This window comes from Pseudorca crassidens, chromosome 13, assembly GCF_039906515.1.
Source record: "Pseudorca crassidens isolate mPseCra1 chromosome 13, mPseCra1.hap1, whole genome shotgun sequence".
NCBI lineage: Eukaryota > Metazoa > Chordata > Mammalia > Artiodactyla > Delphinidae > Pseudorca > Pseudorca crassidens.
The window spans coordinates 65,901,290-65,919,972 of NC_090308.1; the positions used below are offsets into that span (position 1 = coordinate 65,901,290).

At 42.8% G+C, this 18,683-nt stretch overlaps 1 protein-coding gene across 3 annotated transcripts in view; it reads left to right on the forward strand.

The window, feature by feature from the left end:
* Window positions 1-18,683, forward strand: part of BACH2 (BTB domain and CNC homolog 2) — a 359,882-nt gene that overhangs the window by 75,884 nt on the left and 265,315 nt on the right. For 2 of the 3 annotated variants that reach the window (XM_067702565.1, XM_067702564.1), the window contains exon 2: window positions 8,390-8,502. The gene's annotated coding sequence lies outside the window, so the exon portion shown is untranslated. The remainder of the gene's footprint in view (window positions 1-8,389; window positions 8,503-18,683) is intronic. The other variant, XM_067702566.1, reaches the window with a different exon arrangement.

Here is an 18,683-nt window from a genome sequence, read left to right on the forward strand (position 1 = left end):
ATGCCAGAATTGCGTTTAGGGAACCCCCAAACTGGAATTTGTGACAGAACAGTATCCTGAGCTGGTGCAGCCTGGCCCCCGTCCAACCCCCAGCCCCACTCCACCCACCCCCAAACTCCTTAGGTATGTTGGATGAAATAGAAAATAATAAGTGCATCGTGAGCTCGAAGGCAGGAAAGGGAGATAGCAGGTGCCAGAAGACGCTGATGCCACAGACCGGGCCATAGGTTCTAGGGGCTGTGGTGTTTATACTCCCACAGGAGCTGTTGGCCCACAGCAGCAAGATGAATTCCCTGCAGAGTCTCTCTGTGGGGTTCTGAGTGTGAGTGTTTGGGGCACAGGGCTGGGGAGATGGGCATCCGGTGTTCCGTTGTTTGAATGGCTGTGGGCTCCCTAGTTACACTACCTGCAAGGTGTGGGAACTTCAGTTATTTTGACGCTAAACTCATTTGAGAGCACTGAGAGCCCCAGCGCCCTGGCAGAAGCAAACTTTAGGACACAGGGTGCCCTCACAAAGAACAAGCCACACTGTGGAGAAGCTGGTGTTGGAAAGGACGAATGTGAGCCTCAGGGAAGCAGAGGTCAACAGAGAATCCCTGAGATTGCTTTCGACAGGGGCCCATCGTGGCAAATTGAGCTGGAGAATCAATGAATGTTTCTTCCCAGAGGAACAAGGCATCACACCCAGTCTGACTTGCTAAACACATGAGTTTCGCTGTAAGCACTCTGCTCCCAATAAGGCGATTGCCTCTCACTACGACCTATCTATCCTCAAGGTATTATTGAGAATATTTAAATTCCTTAATTAGAAACCTTTTATTGGAGAGATAGCTGGTCCCCTTGAGCTTCTGGAAAGAGATAGCTTCATAGTGATTTCCATCGTCTTCCTTTTCAGTGGGTCATTCTGAAGTCCCCCGCTGACTAGGCTGTCTGTTGAGTTATTTTAGCTTCTCACCGAATCACAGGAAATGTGTTTGCCTGAATTGTTCAGCAAACCCCCCAAGGGAGAAGGAAGCTGAGATTGTTTGAAGGTCTCTGGGATTCTTTCAGCATAACATCAAAGAAACCTGGGCAAGTCAGTCATGGTTAGTAAACCTTTGTCCTAGAGGAATACAAGTCAGCCGTCTCAATCCAAAGTGGACAAATGGACTGGGGATTTGCCTCCACCTGTGGCCAGACACCAGGTACACTGCTGGCAGTGACATGCACTGTTGGCAAACGTGAGTTGAGGATGCTAAAATTAAGGCATGATTCTTTATTTATTAGTAGGGTGATGAAATTGCTTACGTTTAATTTTTTTCTTCTGAAGCATGCAAAGAGTGCCCAAATAGTACGCTGTTGACCTAAAAGTGATGCCACACTTCTTAAGAGAAAACTCCTCAGTATTTTATTCTTAATTTGAACCTGTTTTTTCATTTAGTCTCAAAATATTCTGGCCAAGTGAGGAGTAGATATAGATATTGTCATTAAAGCATCAGAAGAACATAAAATGAGAAGAAAAGGCTCAGTTGGTGCCCGATTTAAGGAAGATCTTCCTAAATGTTTGTCACCAGCAATTTAGCCTGCTATAACAGAATACCATAGACTGGGAAGCTAAACAGCAGTTTATTTCTCACAGTTCTGGAGGCTGGTAAGTCCAAGATCAAGGTGCCAGCCCATTTGGTTCCTAGTGAGGGCTCTCTTCCAGACAGCTGACTTCCTAATATATCCTCACATGGCGAGGAGAGGGAGAAAGAGAGAGAGAGAGAGAGAGAGAGAATGCATGCACACACGTGAGCTCGCTGGCATCTCTTCTTATAATGGCACTAATCCCATAATGGGGGCTCCACCCTCGTGACCTCATCCAAACCTAATTACCTCCCAGAGGCCCTGCCTCTAAATATCATCACACTGGGAATTAGGCAACATATGAATTTTGGGGGGACACAAACATTCAGTCCATAACAACATTATAATTAAATTTTGCATATATTGAGTGCCTACTGCATGTAAGGCAGTGGGATAAGTGCTGGTTATTTGGGCATAAAACAGACAAAATCTCTTCCCTTGAAATACTTATAATCCAGTAGGGTAATTGAGAGGTGAACACCTACGTACAATTACAAGCAGAATGAGGTGGTGCTGAATGGTGATGGGAAACAGGAAGAAGAGAAGAGCCTCATCTTTTTTAACATCATGCATACAGTACTTTCTTCATGTTTTCATTTAATCCTCAAAATAATCTTAGGAGGTATAAAGAATTTCCCCAGATTTTACAGATGAAGGAATAGAGACTCGGAGAAGGTTAGTGCCAAGAGGCAGCGTTGACATTCACACTGGTGTGGTTCCAGGGAAGCCACAGCAGTACAACCCTAGAGGGTCAGGAGACAGGCTGGGAGCCACCAGCCCTGGAGATTTAAAGGGACAGAGAATCCCCCGACCGACATGAAAGGTGTACAAATAACAGATACAACCTGACCGACCAAATCCAACCCGTACGGGATTTCCAAAGTATTAACCTCAATTGCCAACATTGAAAAAGCATGTGATTTTACGTAATCTCTCAATATTTTTGTCTTTCTTGAATGTCAGCTCTGGGGCCGCGTACCTTGTTCTTACCTTCTTGGAGCTACACCTGAGTGGCAGACTCTCCAGTCTCCCTACCCCGCATTGTCTTCTCTGGCCTATTCCCTCATGTCATTCTTTCTTGACCCCTTAGGCATCTGAATTTGTGTCCTCTGGTTTAAATTGCCACCCAGGCAAGAGAAGTAGGCTGAACCAGGCCCCCTCTTGGGAGCTCTTCTGTACTGTGCCTTTAATTAAGATACTCCTAAATCACTGAAATTGATCTTTCATAGCGTGATAGCGCTAAACTTAGATATCCTGACTTAGGATTTGACTACGTACGGGGAACCCCCAGCATACATGCCAGAAGCGGTCATCTGAACGCAGCTGACACTCTACCCCTTGGCACTGTGCTGCTAACACTCTGCTACTCCCCGTCTGGCTCTCAAGGCAATTTTTGTGTGTTAACCAGGAGTGTCTCTCTCCTTTGTAATCCTTTCATTTCCTCTTCCTTATCACAGTTTCCTGTTGAAATATAGCTCATAGGCTAGTTAGTATTTCAGAATATTAATTTTCAAATTGCCAGGAAGAAGACTTCTGATGATGCTCGGTGGCCAGATGCTCTCACCCTTCTGGCTAGGGTCATGTGTTTTCTGTGACACGCCGTGAAGACAGGGTGGCCAGCGTTGTCCTGTCTCTTGGGGCAGAACCATGGTATGGCATGTTTGCTGCCTAAAGCTGCGGGTGACAAGGGCACAGAGGTCCTGAAGAACCAGAGCCACGTGTCTGCTGGAACCCTGAGGATGGAGAAGGACTTCAAGAAGTTCCTCAGGGAGCATTGCTCTGGTCCCTCTGCTCCTTATTCAGGAAGAGTGGAAGGAGACAGCCACTTGGGATGTGTGTGCACATTCAGGGTAGGGGACAGGGGTCTGTTTGCTATTTCACCTTTGGATCCTTTAATCCCCGCACCACACCCCTTATTGTGGAAGGGAGGGATTGGACTGTCTGTAATTAAATGGTCTTACATTTTCCAGTTTTGCACGAGGAGATTCCACTTGAAGGTGGTCAGGACTTGGCTTCAGAGACGTGTGAACTACTGCAGCCCATGAAATTTACTCCCCCGAGGTGGAAGGTATTAGGGCTCTTCCTCTCATCTGTTCATGCGGTTTCCCAAGCTCCTAAGTCCTAGATTTTGAGAATTTCTTCTAGACTCTTATCATCTTGCCTGCTCTCCCTTTCTTTCCAAAATCTGTTCATCTTTTTATTCCCTTATTCCTTCCCCACAAGCTCTTGGGTCCTCATGCTGCAGCCCTAAGTTTAGGATGCTGGATTCAGTGGTGGGAGGGAAGGGACTGGAGGCCATTCCACAGGCTGACCTCAGGGTGTGTTATATGTAAAAGCCAGAAGGAACTTGGACACTGTGAGGTATAAACGGCTGGTTCCTGTTGATGTGTTCCCATAGAAGTGCCTGAGCTACCCGGCTTTGAGTTGTATCACAAAAGGCTTCTAGAATGAGCATCTTGGTAGGGGGTGCGGGTGTTGGAGTGGGGAAAAAAGCCCAGTTCATCATATTCCATTGATGGGTAGTAAGTATTAGTTGTATTTTCAAGGGCCAAGAAATAGCGCAGTACACACACACACACACACACACACACACACACACACACACAGCCCTTTGACATGTTTAAGCTTCTCTTTAGAGTAAGGAGAAGAGAATAAAGTTGGCTTATGCTGTTCTCACCATATACCTCTCTACTCCATTATCAGTGATCCAGGCGACATACGCTTTTCTCTGTGGTAGGTGGAGACTGGTGGTAAATAAATAGTGGTGAAACAGGTAGGCCCAGGCTTAACTTTACTCCAACTCCCACTTGCTGACACTCGGGCCCTGAGAGTGTATAATCCCAGAGAAGCCATAGGATGCGGCATTGTCATCAGAAGCCTGAGTCTCTGGGTCCCTTCCGCAGTGAGGACCAGCTGGCGAGGGGCACTCGGCCACATCGCTGAATCTGTCTCCAGGGCTCTGTTGGTTCGCCTGCCCTTTGCTTTTCTCCTTTCTTTGTAGCCTTCACCTTTTCTTTTCATTCTCTCTTTGCTCTCTTCTTCTTACACGTCCCCAGTCACCACCTCCCTGCTTACCCACACTTCTTTACCCGCCTGGAAAGACGAATTGCATTTCATTAACCTTTTAGATGCCTCAGCTTGACCTTGGGCTTTATTGAACCAACCCTGTTAGGAGCAACTGAGTGGAAGAAATCACGCCTTGGTCTCTGGGATGGGCTTTCTCCAGCCACCCTTGAAAGGCATCTGTGCTTTCCTTTCGCTTAGTATCAGGAGAATCCAGCTTCATGAACCATTAAAAAAAAAAACACTGAGGGCTTCCCTGGTGGCGCAGTGGTTGAGAGTCCGCCTGCCGATGCAGGGGACGCGGGTTCGTGCCCCGGTCCGGGAGGATCCCACATGCCGCGGAGCGGCTGGGCCCGTGAGCCATGGCCGCTGAGCCTGCGTGTCCAGAGCCTGTGCTCCGCAACGGGAGAGGCCACAACGGTGAGGGGCCCGCGTACCGCAAAAAAAAAAAAAAAAAAAAAGAAAAGAAAAAAACACCGAAAAATAGAATAAAGAAGAAAACTCCCTTGATTCCACTATGGTAACTCTGGTATCTTTTCCTCCAAGGCTTTATACTTAAGAGGCAGCCTCATTGTTTAAGCTGTGGATTTTTCTAAGCTTCTTCATAAGCTGAATTGGCTATAAAACAACGAGGTTCTCTGTGTTTCAAAGGAGATCAAAAGAACTTCATGGAATAAGGTCGGTCTTCTCTGTTGCTGTCCAGAAGCAAACTGACCCAATTTCTAATTCTGTCGTCCATTTGCTGAGGTGTTTTGTGTTAATGGTGGTCTTTGAGTGTGTGTATGTGTGTTTTATTGGGGGAGGTTTTTTTTTTTGCGGTACGCGGGCCTCTCACTGCTGTGGTCTCTCCCGTTACGGAGCACAGGCTCCGGCCGCGCAGGCTCAGCGGCCATGGCTCACGGGCCCAGCCGCTCCGCGGCATGTGGGATCTTCCCGGACCGGGGCACAAACCCGCGTCCCCTGCATCGGCAGGCGGATTCTCAACCACTGCGCCACCAGGGAAGCCCTGGGGGAGGTTTTTTATTGGTGGTCTTTGAACATATTTTAATTCTGTAGTATCTTTAAGGGAAGTCACTTCCAGCCCAGGGTCTACTGCCTACTATAGCATGACTAAGAAGAATTCTTTTTCCTCTCTGCATCTGGTGTCCTAATTAGGAAAACTACCACTCAGATTGATCTCAGTACTAAATAAGAGTATTAATATAAAAGTGCATTGTACAGTTTCGTGCGCTGCATAGCTGTATTCAGTTTTTTTTTAAGATTTATGATCCTGGACATGAAAAGATTTTCCTCTTTTAAGAAAACCCTGAAGTCAATTTGCAACAATTATCAACATTGTTTTTAAGGTCCTGCATTAAGAGTCATGACATCATCCGAGGCTTTATGAGTGAGAGCAAAGAAAAAAAATCTATTCATAATATTTATTAAGAACTTTCTAGGTGACTAATATTTCCTTTGAAGAGTTTTTATTCTGACTTTGTTATAGAACCAACATACATGAAAATGAGACAGGAACACTTGGTGAGGGTGGGGAACATGAGAGGATCCAAAATTAGTTGAGTGCAAACTATATATAAGCAAGTTCTGAGGGAGTGGGGATGGTGGAATGATTGGAGCTGGGTGGGATTCCCTTGGGGAAATTATGTTCAAGAATCCTTGTCTGTTTGTTATTATTTCCTTGTGCCCACCTTTCCTGTGTTGATACCACTGTGTCCATTTGAATGGAATTGTGACATCAGGCATCTCTGCCAGGCTTTTGGACAAACTTCCCAGTTAAGTGTTGGGCTGTAGTTTTTAAACAGATCAGATACATATGTCAAAAAAAGGAATTAACATGTATAGAATTCTACTTTAAAACCCAGAAATTCACTAGCATCTGTTTCTGGAAATTCGAAGGTAAAAGTTACATGGAGAATTTTCTTTCAGTCGCTTTAAGGTTGGTTAGAATTAGATGTTGGATTTTCTTGGCTTTGAAACAGTGATTACTCAGGCCTCATGTACAGATGAGGGGGTTTGGATGTAGTTTAGGCTACAGAGTCAGAATTCCAGGGTCTCTCCATGTGGTACATCATTGTTAAAATACGTCATTGCTATGACTGAATGTGGTATTTTCTTTGGAATCTCTGTGTCTCAAATAGCCAGGGAGTGATCTTCCGTTTCCTCTCCCTATCTTCTGATTTATAATAATAGTGTATTCAAAGAATAGTAATGTGTGCGAAGTAGGAGTTTATCTTTCGAAAATGTATATTGCAAAATCACTTTCTTAATGGTGCAAGTTGTTAATATGGAGAATACAGCCTTGGACTTCTGTGCCCTCGACTCAGTTAGCAGACATGCGTCTTGTTCTCCGACAGACCAAGGCTGGCTGCTAAGAGCCAGAGGTGATGGTAGGCTAGTGGGATTCTGAGTACTTCTTCCTTTTTCTATTGAACATTTTCTAGATTGTTAATATAGTTAAAAATAATATATTTTTTAAAGCACTGCGGTTCCGCTTAAACCTCAAATTCCAGTCTTTATGGAAAGGTTCAGATATATAAATCCTTCCTAGATGCAACCTGAAAAAAATAATACAGAAATAAGGTGATTATAAGGCACCTTACATGTTTTGTTCTCCTCTCAAATCCACCCAGAAACATCTTTCAAAGGAAAAGGCTACAAATCCAATTATGTGGTTGAAGATATTTTCTTTCTGTATTTTTTCGTAATATCTGACAAATTAGGAATCCTGGAAGTGAACAATGACTGTTCAATTCTAAAATGTAATTCAAATGAATCAAAAAACCTACCTAAAGAACCAATAGTGTGGATAAAAACGTGGACCCTTATTTCCTTAAGGGTCCTTTCCTTATTGAGGAGATGTTGGGTCATCTGCTTCATTAGGCCCACAGTACAGAACTCCTGAATTCTTTTATGGTACACTTCTTCCCAAAAAGCTCTGTGAAAGCTTCTAGCTAGTAAGCCCTGACAGTGGTACAATCAGGCTCTAGCAAATGCTGGTCTGTTCCCTTTTTTTTTTGGCCATGCCATGAGGCATGCAAGGTCTTAGGTCCCTGACCAGGGATCGAACCCGTGCCCCCTGCAGTGGAAGCATGGAGACCTAACCATTGGACCACCAGGGAAGTCCCAGCTGGTCTGTTCCTTTATTCCTGTGGGCAGCACGGAAGGCATTTAGGTTTGGCATACATGCTACTCACATGCTAGATCCTTTCCCTTCCTCAGGAGGCCAAAGCCTGCACTAGAAACCCTTACATAACTGACCTCTCTGGCTTACTGGTCACTATATCCTCAGTACTCAGCACCTAGTAAGTACTCAAAAAATAGTTATCGAATGAATGAGTGTTCTTGTCCCTGTGTATCTGCAGTCACTCTGAGCATATAATATCCAGCTTTTCCTCGGACACTGGCGTGCCCAGTATCTGTGGCCTCAAGACTCTTGATTGGACTCTTCTAGACCTGCACTGTCCAGTACAGTAGCCACTAACCGTTACATGTGGCTATTTACATTGAACTTTAATTAAAATTACATAAAATTAAAAATTCAGCCCTCAGTTGCACTAGCCACATTGCAAGCGCTCAGTAGCCACACGTGGCTAGTGGCTGCCATATTGAATAACACAGCCGTGGAGCCTTGCTATCGTGGCAGAAAGTTCCACTGGACATGGGACTGCTCTGGGCCTTCCTGAACGCCGGCTGATGGATATCCTCTTTGTCTTTGCAGTGCAGCTGTCTGCTGCAGGAAGTGAGGTCTGCGGGACCAAGGTGAATCTTTAAGAGCTGCCTTGCATTGTGACATGTCTGATCCCTTGCTGCAGTCCCTACAGCATGAACAAGGTAAGAGGTACTTTGGAGGCTCATCCTTTGTGTCTTTATGGTACCATGATTTATTACCCTGGGTATGGGATAACTTTCTGTGGCGTGAGGAGGTTGCATGTCCTGCCAGAAGCATTCCAGAGGTTGGCAAGCAGTGCTGACAGGCAGGGTCACAGGGACTGGTGGTGGTGTAGTCTTCCAAAGGTGTCAGCTGTGTTTATCAGAGGCCTCTGAGCAGCTGAAATATTGGTTGTTAGTGTAATGGCCCTGGCATGAATATTGGAAGATTGAGGCTCTGGAGCCAAACTACCTGGGTTTAAATATCAGCTCTTACAGATACTAGCTTTGAGGACCTTGGGAAAGTGGCTTAAGTGTTCTGTGCCTCAGTTTCCCCATCTGTAAAATGTTGATGATAATGGTACCCACCTCACAGGGTTGTTATAAGGATGAAGTGAATTAATATGTGTACCAGTGTTTAATATAGTCCATGTCTACATTATAAGCATTTGATCAATGTTTGCTGTTGTTCTTTTTGGTGTTGGGGACACTCTTGTCCCTTAGACATTGTTGCCAGAGAGTCCTGGGTGCATCTGCAACATTTCCACTTTATTCCCCGATTGATTCAGCATACAGCAGTTGATTACCAGATGGGCACTCTGGGGATAAACGATGAATGGGGCTTAGGTCTTACCTTCAGCAGGTGACAGACGATTTGGGGGCACTGTGGCTAGTGTGAGGCATGTACCAGAAGCTGTGGAAGCACAGAAGGGACACCCAGCTTTGGGGGATCTGGATAGGAGAGTATAGAGGAGGTGACATCTTGAGTTGGATTCTGTACCATACATGATCATTTCTTGGACACAGAAGTAAGGCAGGGCATTCCAGGTAAAGGAAACAACCTATGTAGAGGCACAAAAGCATATGAGAAAGTCTGACGTGTGTAGAGAAGTCCTGGAGCAGGATTTCTCAATCTTGACACTGTTGACGTTTGGACCAAGTGATCCTTTGTAGTGAGAGGCTGTCTTCTGTATTGGAAGTGTTTAGTAGCATCCCTCTCCCCCAACCTCAGTTGTGACAACCAAAAATGTCCCCACACATTGGCCAGTGTCCCTTGAGGGGATGAACATGCCCTGGTTGAGAACACCTGCACTGGGAGAAGATGCCAGATGTGAGCCCAGAGAAGGAGGGAAGGGTTGCATTCTGAGAGCCACTGAAGGATTTAAAACAGGGGAGAGACATTTCCAGAGACTGCAGGAAGAGGTAACCGCAGGTTGTGATGGAGTTGGACAGCGCTTTTAGATGATTTGGTCTTAAAAACGGATTATGGAATTCCTAGCCTTTAGAAAGCCCATGTAACTTGTTGAGATTGTTTTACTAACCTCCCCTTTCCGGGGGTAATTTTTCTCATGGCCCTTTGTTTGGCCTTCTCACGGGCACGGCTGCTTTACCCCATCAGAAGAAACCAGAAGAAAGTAAGCAATTGTTTTTTGAGAGATTTTCATTTGGCTGAGACAAGCCACAGAAGAGGAAAACTTTGCTGACCTTTTCCCCCCTCTGGCTTCAATACTTACCCTCTTTTAAAAATCTATCTATCTCTCTATATTTTTATTGAAGTATTGTTGCTAGACAATATTATGTAAGTTACAGGTGTACGATATAGTAATTCACAACTTTTAAAGGTTATACTCCATTTATAGTTATTATAAAATATTGGCTGTATTCCCCATCTTGTACAATATATCCTTGTAGCTTATTTTATACCTAATAGTTTGTACCTCTTACTCCCCTCCCCCTCCCCCCTTCCTTCTCCCCACTGGTAACTACTAGTTTGTTCTCTATATTTGTGAGTCTGCTTCTTTTTTTGTTATATTTATTAGTTGTATTTTTTAGATTCCACATGTAAGTGAAATCATACAGTATTTGTCTTTCTCTGACTTATTTCACTTAGCATAATGCCCTCCAACAGTCTTTGAGGAGTGAGCTTTTGGAATCCTAGTTGGGCAGGTATTGTTCCCCAAAGTCACAATTGGAGGGCAAGGAGGAGAGGAGATCTATCACGGCAGTTACTGCAAATCTTGGCTTCTTTCACTGACAGTTTGGTGTAGTGAAAAGCTAAGACAGCTCTTGGGAAATCTCAGATTGGCAGGCTCAGTATGCTGTTTCAGCCCTGCCCTAAGTTTCTCCGGGGCAACGCAAGACCTGATGTCATGGTTTGGCTCTTGACACACAGCTGGGAACCAGACTCCTTAGAAATTTCAAGTGTGTCTCAGTAGGTGTGTCTGTTGCTTGGGAGGTTATGTTCTGCCCGAGTGACCCAGTGAATGCTCTATTTTATGTTATTTTAATTTAAAGTGGTGATTAAGCATGATGTGTAACCTTCATAGGTCAGCATTTTTCTTATGGTTTTCTTGGCATAAGACAAAAAAAAAAAAAATAGGTCACCCTCTGGGGAGGAAACAGATCTCAGCACAAATAAAACTAGATAGTCATCTCATCAATTAGGATATGTAAGTCAGAACGTTGGAAATATTTTTGTGGGTGTGATTGATTTTCTAAGTAGAAGTGTTCCCAGAAAGCTGGAGACATTTGAATTGTACACTTTCCACTTCCTTGGACATACACGGTAATCACGCTCTTTCCTTCCCAAACTCCACCTAGTTATGGGACACTTTAACCAGGGAGGTGTCCAGATGGGGAGGGGGCTGGAGCATCCTGGGGTCCAGTGTTGTTCCTCTGATGCACCAGGGCAATTCTGACCACAGTTAGGCATTGACAGCTCTCTTTTGGGTCAGTTGGAGACGATACCCTCTAGAAAACACAGGAATGACCACAGGGCACCAGGAATTGGCAGTTTGTCTAACTATTTTAATGGGATAACCTGTCAGTGAACTGCTGGCAGCCAGGTAGAGCCTTCATTCCTCACATTCTGGAACTTCAGTCTGTGCCTGGATCTGGGAACACACCAAGAAGGGGTGCAGTTCCAGTCCTCAGACAGCCAGCACGCTGTCTGTCTGAGCACAATGCTCATCGTGAACCTGGGGCCCTTTCTGGAGGCTGGTGTACATGGGATATGTCAGGTTGATACCCAACCTGTAGGTTTATACAGAGTGGATACCCTCACGTCTATTCACCTTTTGAATATTGTAAACAGACTTTAGTGGTTGTACATTCTGGGCTTTATGCGCTAGCCTTACACGTTAAAGAAATTGTGGGTGCACAGATTTCCCCAGGGTGCTGTTTCTGCCCGGCCCTATGCAGACTTGAAGACCATCTTTCCAACTTTCACACTCTCCTTGGATCTTTTTCCAAGAGCTGATTTTCCAATCTTTAATATTGATCAAAAACTTTAAAATTAGAATTTAACTTTGAATTTTGTCCAAATTCTTTACCCTTTCTACTTTCTTGGTTATTCTCTTGTTAATAGGTACAAATATTTATTATATATGATATAAATTTTGTTAATAAGAAGGATTGGTGTTTCGTATGTATGTGTGTTATCTATATGTTAACATGCTGTAAAGAGAGGGTTTTAGTGTGTTACTTGGAAAATCATAGCCAAATGGGAGGCAAGTTAAACAGGATGGGATTTGGGGGAGGCAAATTGGGCAGAATGGCGTACGTTCAGTACATGCCACTATATACACAAAAGCACACTTACAGGAACAACATTCTGCTCTTGAAAGCAACCTTGGAATTACAATCCTAAACTCTTTCCCTCATGGCCATCGTTCTCATGAAGGCACATCGCATGCTGTTCTCTGCCTTGAATTTGTGAGAACACTCCATCTGATTGAAAAATAATTGATTTTTCCGTTGTTGCACAGAAGCTCTCCACCCTGCCCCCACAGTGAAAGTGAATCTTCTTGAGAACTGTTTCTTCCTTGTCATGTTCAAATAAAGCCAAATCTGATTGTTACTGCTTTGGACACGCGCCATAGCAGCAAATGAAGGAGGGTAGTGTCTTTTATCTCTCTTGGTGGGTGGATGCCACTGTTTTGCTTACTATATGCCCGACAGAATTTTTTCGCTGAATGTTTTCCAGTCTTCAACACCATATCTTACTGTGCCAGGTTTGAGGCAGTTTTACCTTTACACTCAGATCAAAATCTCTACAGTCGACAGAAGAGTAACACTGAAATTTAGTTTCTGCCTTCATTTAGAGTTTTTCTTCCTTTGCAGCTCTTTAATATGAAGCAGGGAAGTCCAGAACTCACCACCGTTGGTTCTCCCACCTAACACCCAGCAGACACATAACTCAACACTAGGTCCTTCAACACATTTGTCATGTACCCACTGCGTACCATGCACCATGCTTGCAATTCACCGGTGAACAAAACAAAGGTCTTTGCCGTCCAAAGCTTCTGTTCTGGCCAAGACGAGGAGTCGTCTCATCCCAGAGTTTAATATTTAAACATACACCTAATGTTAAAACTTTCTCCATTTGAAACTTTTTCTATTTGAAGAGCAAGTTAACAGAGTTACTGGACACAGGATAGGATTTGGTAGATAGTAAACATGTAAGATCTCTCTCTTCCCCTTTCTAGGACACTCTGGGTGGTTTCACCCAATGACCAATCTATATTTAACGAGTCTCCCCATTTTTTTTTCTGAAGGCAAATGGCCAAGTTCCCCTCCTGGCAGATTTCGGAGAAATACCACACCCTTCGAAAACCAGTGACAGGGAAGAAAATACAGATAAAACTTAAATGATCTCGGAATAAGGAGAGCCTTATTAATTTCTAGTGGCAGAAGTGATAAAGGAAGAAAATGTATTTGTTTAAAACCTAAAGATTTCTTTCCATCAGAAGACATTCTGAACTACCCTGAAAGACAAGAGACTAGCCAGGCAACGTTTATAACATATATGACAGAGAGTTAACTTAGCTGATGTATGTAAAATTCTTGAAAATTAGTAAGATAAGAGTGATTCCTCTAATAAAAATGAGCAAAGAACAGAAAGATAAAACCAATAAAGGAAGAAATATGATCAGCAAATAACATATAAGAAAATATCCAATCTCAACAGTTATCAAGAAAGACAAATTAAAATGATGAGATGGCATTTTCTACAATTGATGAAGATTCGTAAAAGTTACTCATCAAAGGTACGAATAGGACTGGCAGGCTCTCTCATTGACGGTTAATGAAAGAACACGTTTCTCAAAGGGACCTAATGTGTATCAAAGCCTCAAATAGACACACACCTATTGACTCAGAAACTCCTATTTCTAGAACTCAGTAAGAATTAACATAGATGTGTATAAAAATGTAGCTGATATTCATCACATATTGTTATAATAGTAATTTTTAAAAAATAATAACCATGGTACATCCATATAATAAAAATGACAGGGAGGGATGGAGTAATATTTGATAATATAGAAAGGTGTTCTCAGTAAATTGTGAAGAAGGCAAGTTACATGATAATATGTACAGTTTGATCATTATTTTGTTTTTTAAAAAAGATACATGGCTACCCACAGGAAAAAGATTGCAGGTACACATCAAAGTATTAAGAGCATTATCTTCTTTTTGCTGGTATGTTCTAAATTTTCTTTAGCAATATGCATTCTTTCATACTAAAAATAGTGTTTTGAAATAAGACGTGAAATTATCTTTAAGATATGAACGTCACTGTATTTTTAAAATATACATGATAAAACAGACTGTGAGATATTGCCCAGAATTCTGGCAATGGTTTTCTCAGAGGACAGGTACATGGTATTCATGTTTCTTATTTAAGAAAATATTTTTCTGTGAGAAGAGACACCTGAGAGCTCTTTCCATTCCCCCACCCATCTGGAGAACACACTGAGGAAAGGCCGGATGAGGACAGAGTGAGAAGGTGACCAGGAAGAGAGCTGTCACCAGGAACCAACCCTACTGGACCTTGATCAGGGACTTCCAGCATCCATAACTGTAGAAAATAAATGTCTGTTGTTTAACAAATTTTTCTGTATATTTTCAACTGTCTTATAGTAAGTGTTTGTGTATATGACTGACAGTCAGAAAAAAGCAAGCATTTTAAAATAAATACTATTTTAGCTGTTTCGCATTTGAGGTACAACTGGGTGGAGATATTTAGTGAGTGGATAAAAAAGAGACAGAGCCATTGGTCAAACAGATTTGAATTTGGGAGTCATTCTCTTTGACATATTGCCAGGAAAGAGCATTTTAATGTACTGATGTTTTGGAAACAGTAGTAAGTAGAGAAATGCTCTAGAAAAAGACACTGCCCTTTAATTCAATGGCTCAGATTTTTTTAAATGGCTGTTACATCCTCTTACTCATTACATCCTCTTATTCAAGATATTGCTGATGTGCCCAAGTTTAGACCAATGGTTTTCAAACTGTGGTTTGGGGACCCCTGGGGGGGTCCGTTCATGGGCCACCTGCAAGATCAAAACTATTTTCATAATAATACTGAGACGTTTTTTGCCCTTTCCACTCTCTCTCAAGTATACAATACAGTTTAGGAGGCTACATGCTATGACGTCATGCTATGATGTCATCCCTCTGACGGCTGTTGGAATGTGTGGTTGTGTCTTCATGTTCCAAAAATGTCTCAGCTTTAATTTTTAATGCGGTGAAACATCAATAGAAATAACTGACGTGAACAAAAGCTCTTTAGGGTCTGCAGTAATTTTTAAGCATATCCTCAGATAGGAGTCTAGACTGTGCCTGTGTCCTGTGTTCAGCAGTCGAAGCAGCTGGGCCCTGGGTCCTGAGAAGGAGTGCCCTGGACATTGTAGCACATCTGTGCTGACCTCCCACATCGTTAAGGAAACATTACCCTTATTCCTTATTTTTAAAACTTTATTTTTATAGAATTTGTGTGACTAAATGAAACATGGTTGGCACAAGGCTGGTGTAGCACCTGGGTTACATGTAAGTCAAATTCTGCTGAATGTGGGGTGTATGGAAATGAGAAAATTAGACCTCCAGTCTCTTCCTTGTGCATCTCACTGGGCAAGTCAGTGAATTTTTAGGATAAAAACGGGAATGCAGTTCCCTTCTAAGAGGTAAGGGAGGGCAAGATTAAGATAATCGTAACCTAGAGGATGGTCAGTTTGGCATGAAATAAGGAGAAGACAAACTTAAAAGAATTAACTGAGTATGTTTATGCTCATTTGTCTTTGAAACGTGTGCATGTATAGAACCTGTGTGTGTAAATGTATGTAAAACACATACCTGCTATTTGAGAATTGCTTCCTGAGTTAACATAGAATTCGTCCTTTATACAGTAGTTGCTACTGCAGGAGCGACATCAGTGCTTCTGTTTCATTCCTTCTGCTTTACCAGGAACGCATTTCAGTGGGTCCTCGAGCGTGGGACTTACCTCTGCATCGCAGAACAGCACACAGTGGGGCAGTGGTCAGTGCCTGCCTCTCTGAGAAGGCATCTTCACGGCCTGGGTTGTAAGTTGAGAATCTGAACCCTTCTGTACAGAGAATTTGGCTTTAGAGGAACGATTCTGGGGAGCCAGGAGACCGGGGGCCCCGCTGCAGGATTCACATGGGCATGGCAGTGCCTTGACGTGAGGGGCAGGACTCCGTAGCCTCACTTACCAGCTCCGCATCATGTCGGAAAAGATGAAGGAGAATCCAAACAGGTGGGGGGCGGGGGGGAAATTAAGGCTTCTAAACAGAAAGGCTGGACTTTTGGTTTAAGACCATCATGGCCCAGAGCAGGAGAAGGAATATGTTTGACATGACTGTAATCTAATTTCAAGTCTGAGAGGCCGAGCTGTGAATCATGATAAGCTCTTTGAAATATGGCCGCAGCTACTGACCGTAAAACAGTTTTCACGTGGCAGAAAGAGGATGCTCGGTCCCACTTGGTTGTTTTTAGTGGCACTTCACACACATTGTGATTGTCAGTGTGGGAATCTTGGTTATCCTTATTTCTTGAGGGCTTAAAGAGGCGTGCCTAGGATTTTCTTGATTAAAACAAGTTTTCCTTTTTAAATTTTTTTTAATTTTTAACTGACAAACTGCCCTACCAGCCTTCATGTTGAGCTGTAATTAAATGCTGACGGAACTGGCACGGTCCCGTTCTGCAGCACCATGTTGAACTAAGCCCACACCAGCTCACAGCATCATTAGACAGGTCCTTTGGACACATGATGTGGGCGGTGACCTCTTTCTTTGATGCTGGTAGTGGCTGGGTCCCCTTGTAACAAAGAGGCCAGTGGATCCTGGCCTTGTGCATCAGGCAGAGGAATGCGCTGACAGCCTTCTTAAGTCCTCAGCTGTGCCCCTTTCCTCTCAATTAGTCAGTCTTCATGGAGACAATTAAGTTACATCCTATTGAGTTAATCGGTGATTGGAAACATGACTAGTTGCTCAGTTAATCTGTGGCTTGTCCATCTTTAGAATATTAACAGTCCACTCAATTTGCCTGATTTTGTGAACATATCACCTCCACTGGTGCAGTTGCTGTGTATGAGGGGAAATTCATAATAGAGAGATGGCTATCAGTCCCAGCTTATTAATTTGAGTACCTAATGCTTTGAATTGCCTTTTTTCCCTCTCTTTTTGTGATATTGAGGCCTTATAACATGGAGCTGTTTTGCTGGCATTTTTTCCTGCTTCTTGTTATCTTTTATCTCTGTAAAACTAAGCCCAGCATTATTGTTTTCTATAAGATGTTTGCAGAGAATGTTGTGCTTTTGAATATATGTACATCCTTGGCTTTATGTTTTAAAAACCTCCTACTGTTCAATAAAATTAATAAACGTACTAGAGGAGAGATGCCTATTTAGAGCATGTAAAACTACATAATTTGCAGGAATCCCTCAGTAAATGCTCAGAAGACATGTATTTCTCGTCTCTCATAAATGACAATGTTTAGGTTTAAATGAAAACACTGAGATTTGATCAGTCACAGTTTATATGTTCTTCTGGTTTATTTGGTTTTCTTTTTTTTTATGGAATAATTCCATAACGTTTTACCACCCTCAGACTTTAAGAAAGGGATATTATCTTGAGAGGCTAGTCTCAATTAGATATAAATATGAGCAACCATTAAGATAGCCAGCTCTAGCCACAGAGGTAAGGCGTCATAGTGATCAAGGAGCTCCTGTTAATTAGAACAGTAGGAAAACTGCAACAAGTTATCGGGGAAAAAAAACAACAATTAAAACGATGGCTGAAATTAGCAATATCTGCATCTCTTGTTATTTCTTAAATCCAACCCACAAACAATTTGTTGTGACAGCTCTAGGCTGGGATTACGGCATTTTGCAGGAGGTCTGATTATAGCTAAAAATAGACACGTGTATTGGAGATCCGAAGAAGAATATTAAACAATTGAAATTTTGTGAAAGACTGATGCTGTTTCATTGTAGTAATGTCCCCAAAGGCACATTAGTAATGCTGCTAAATACAGACTTTAATAGACTTTAATAATGTGTACTTCAGAGGCCTGATACACAAAGGAATAATGTATAAAACATTCATTATGGAAAATTGCAACCTTTTTTATTTAATAAGAAATCGGTTGAAACAAAACCGTTGCACTGCCTATGGCATTGTGTTCCTGAGGCTAGCAGGCTGAAGAGTAATTGCTACCTTCTCTTACATTTTTTTCACCTATTCTAATTAAGTTACAATCATATTTACTTATTTGTTGCATGAATGAAAATGAGGATTAGAAAAAGAGGACTTGGCATTGGATGGCCCCTTGTTCACGTGTGGTCCAGCCTCTCACTACCTGTGTAATCTTGGGCAGGTACCTTAATATCAAACTCCACTTCTTCATTTGCAAACTGGGGGTTGTTCTGCTTACCTTACAAGGTCAAGGTAGGAGATGTGAAATGTTGGCAGGGTGAAGGCTCCACGGAATAGGCACTCAATAAATGCTTCCTATCATGATTACTTTCTACATCTGTTTCTCTTTGTATTGCTTATTTCTGTGGGTGACTGGTAGGGGGAGGGGGGAGCAGCTAGGGGTCGAGAGTAGGAAAAGGCAATAAAAAAGAAGCCTCCGTAAGCAGCTCTGTCGCCAAGCCTTGCATTGGATTTCAATTTGATTTTAATGTGCTGCTGCTGAGAGCCATGTTGCTGAAGAAGAGAGAAGAGTAAGAAGGAGATGCTATTGGAAGAACAGTGGGGCATTTATCTCTTTTAATGAGATAACATCATTAGAGTGACAAAGTGCAGCGAATCGATACAAAATGGACTGGTGCTATCTTCCCAAAG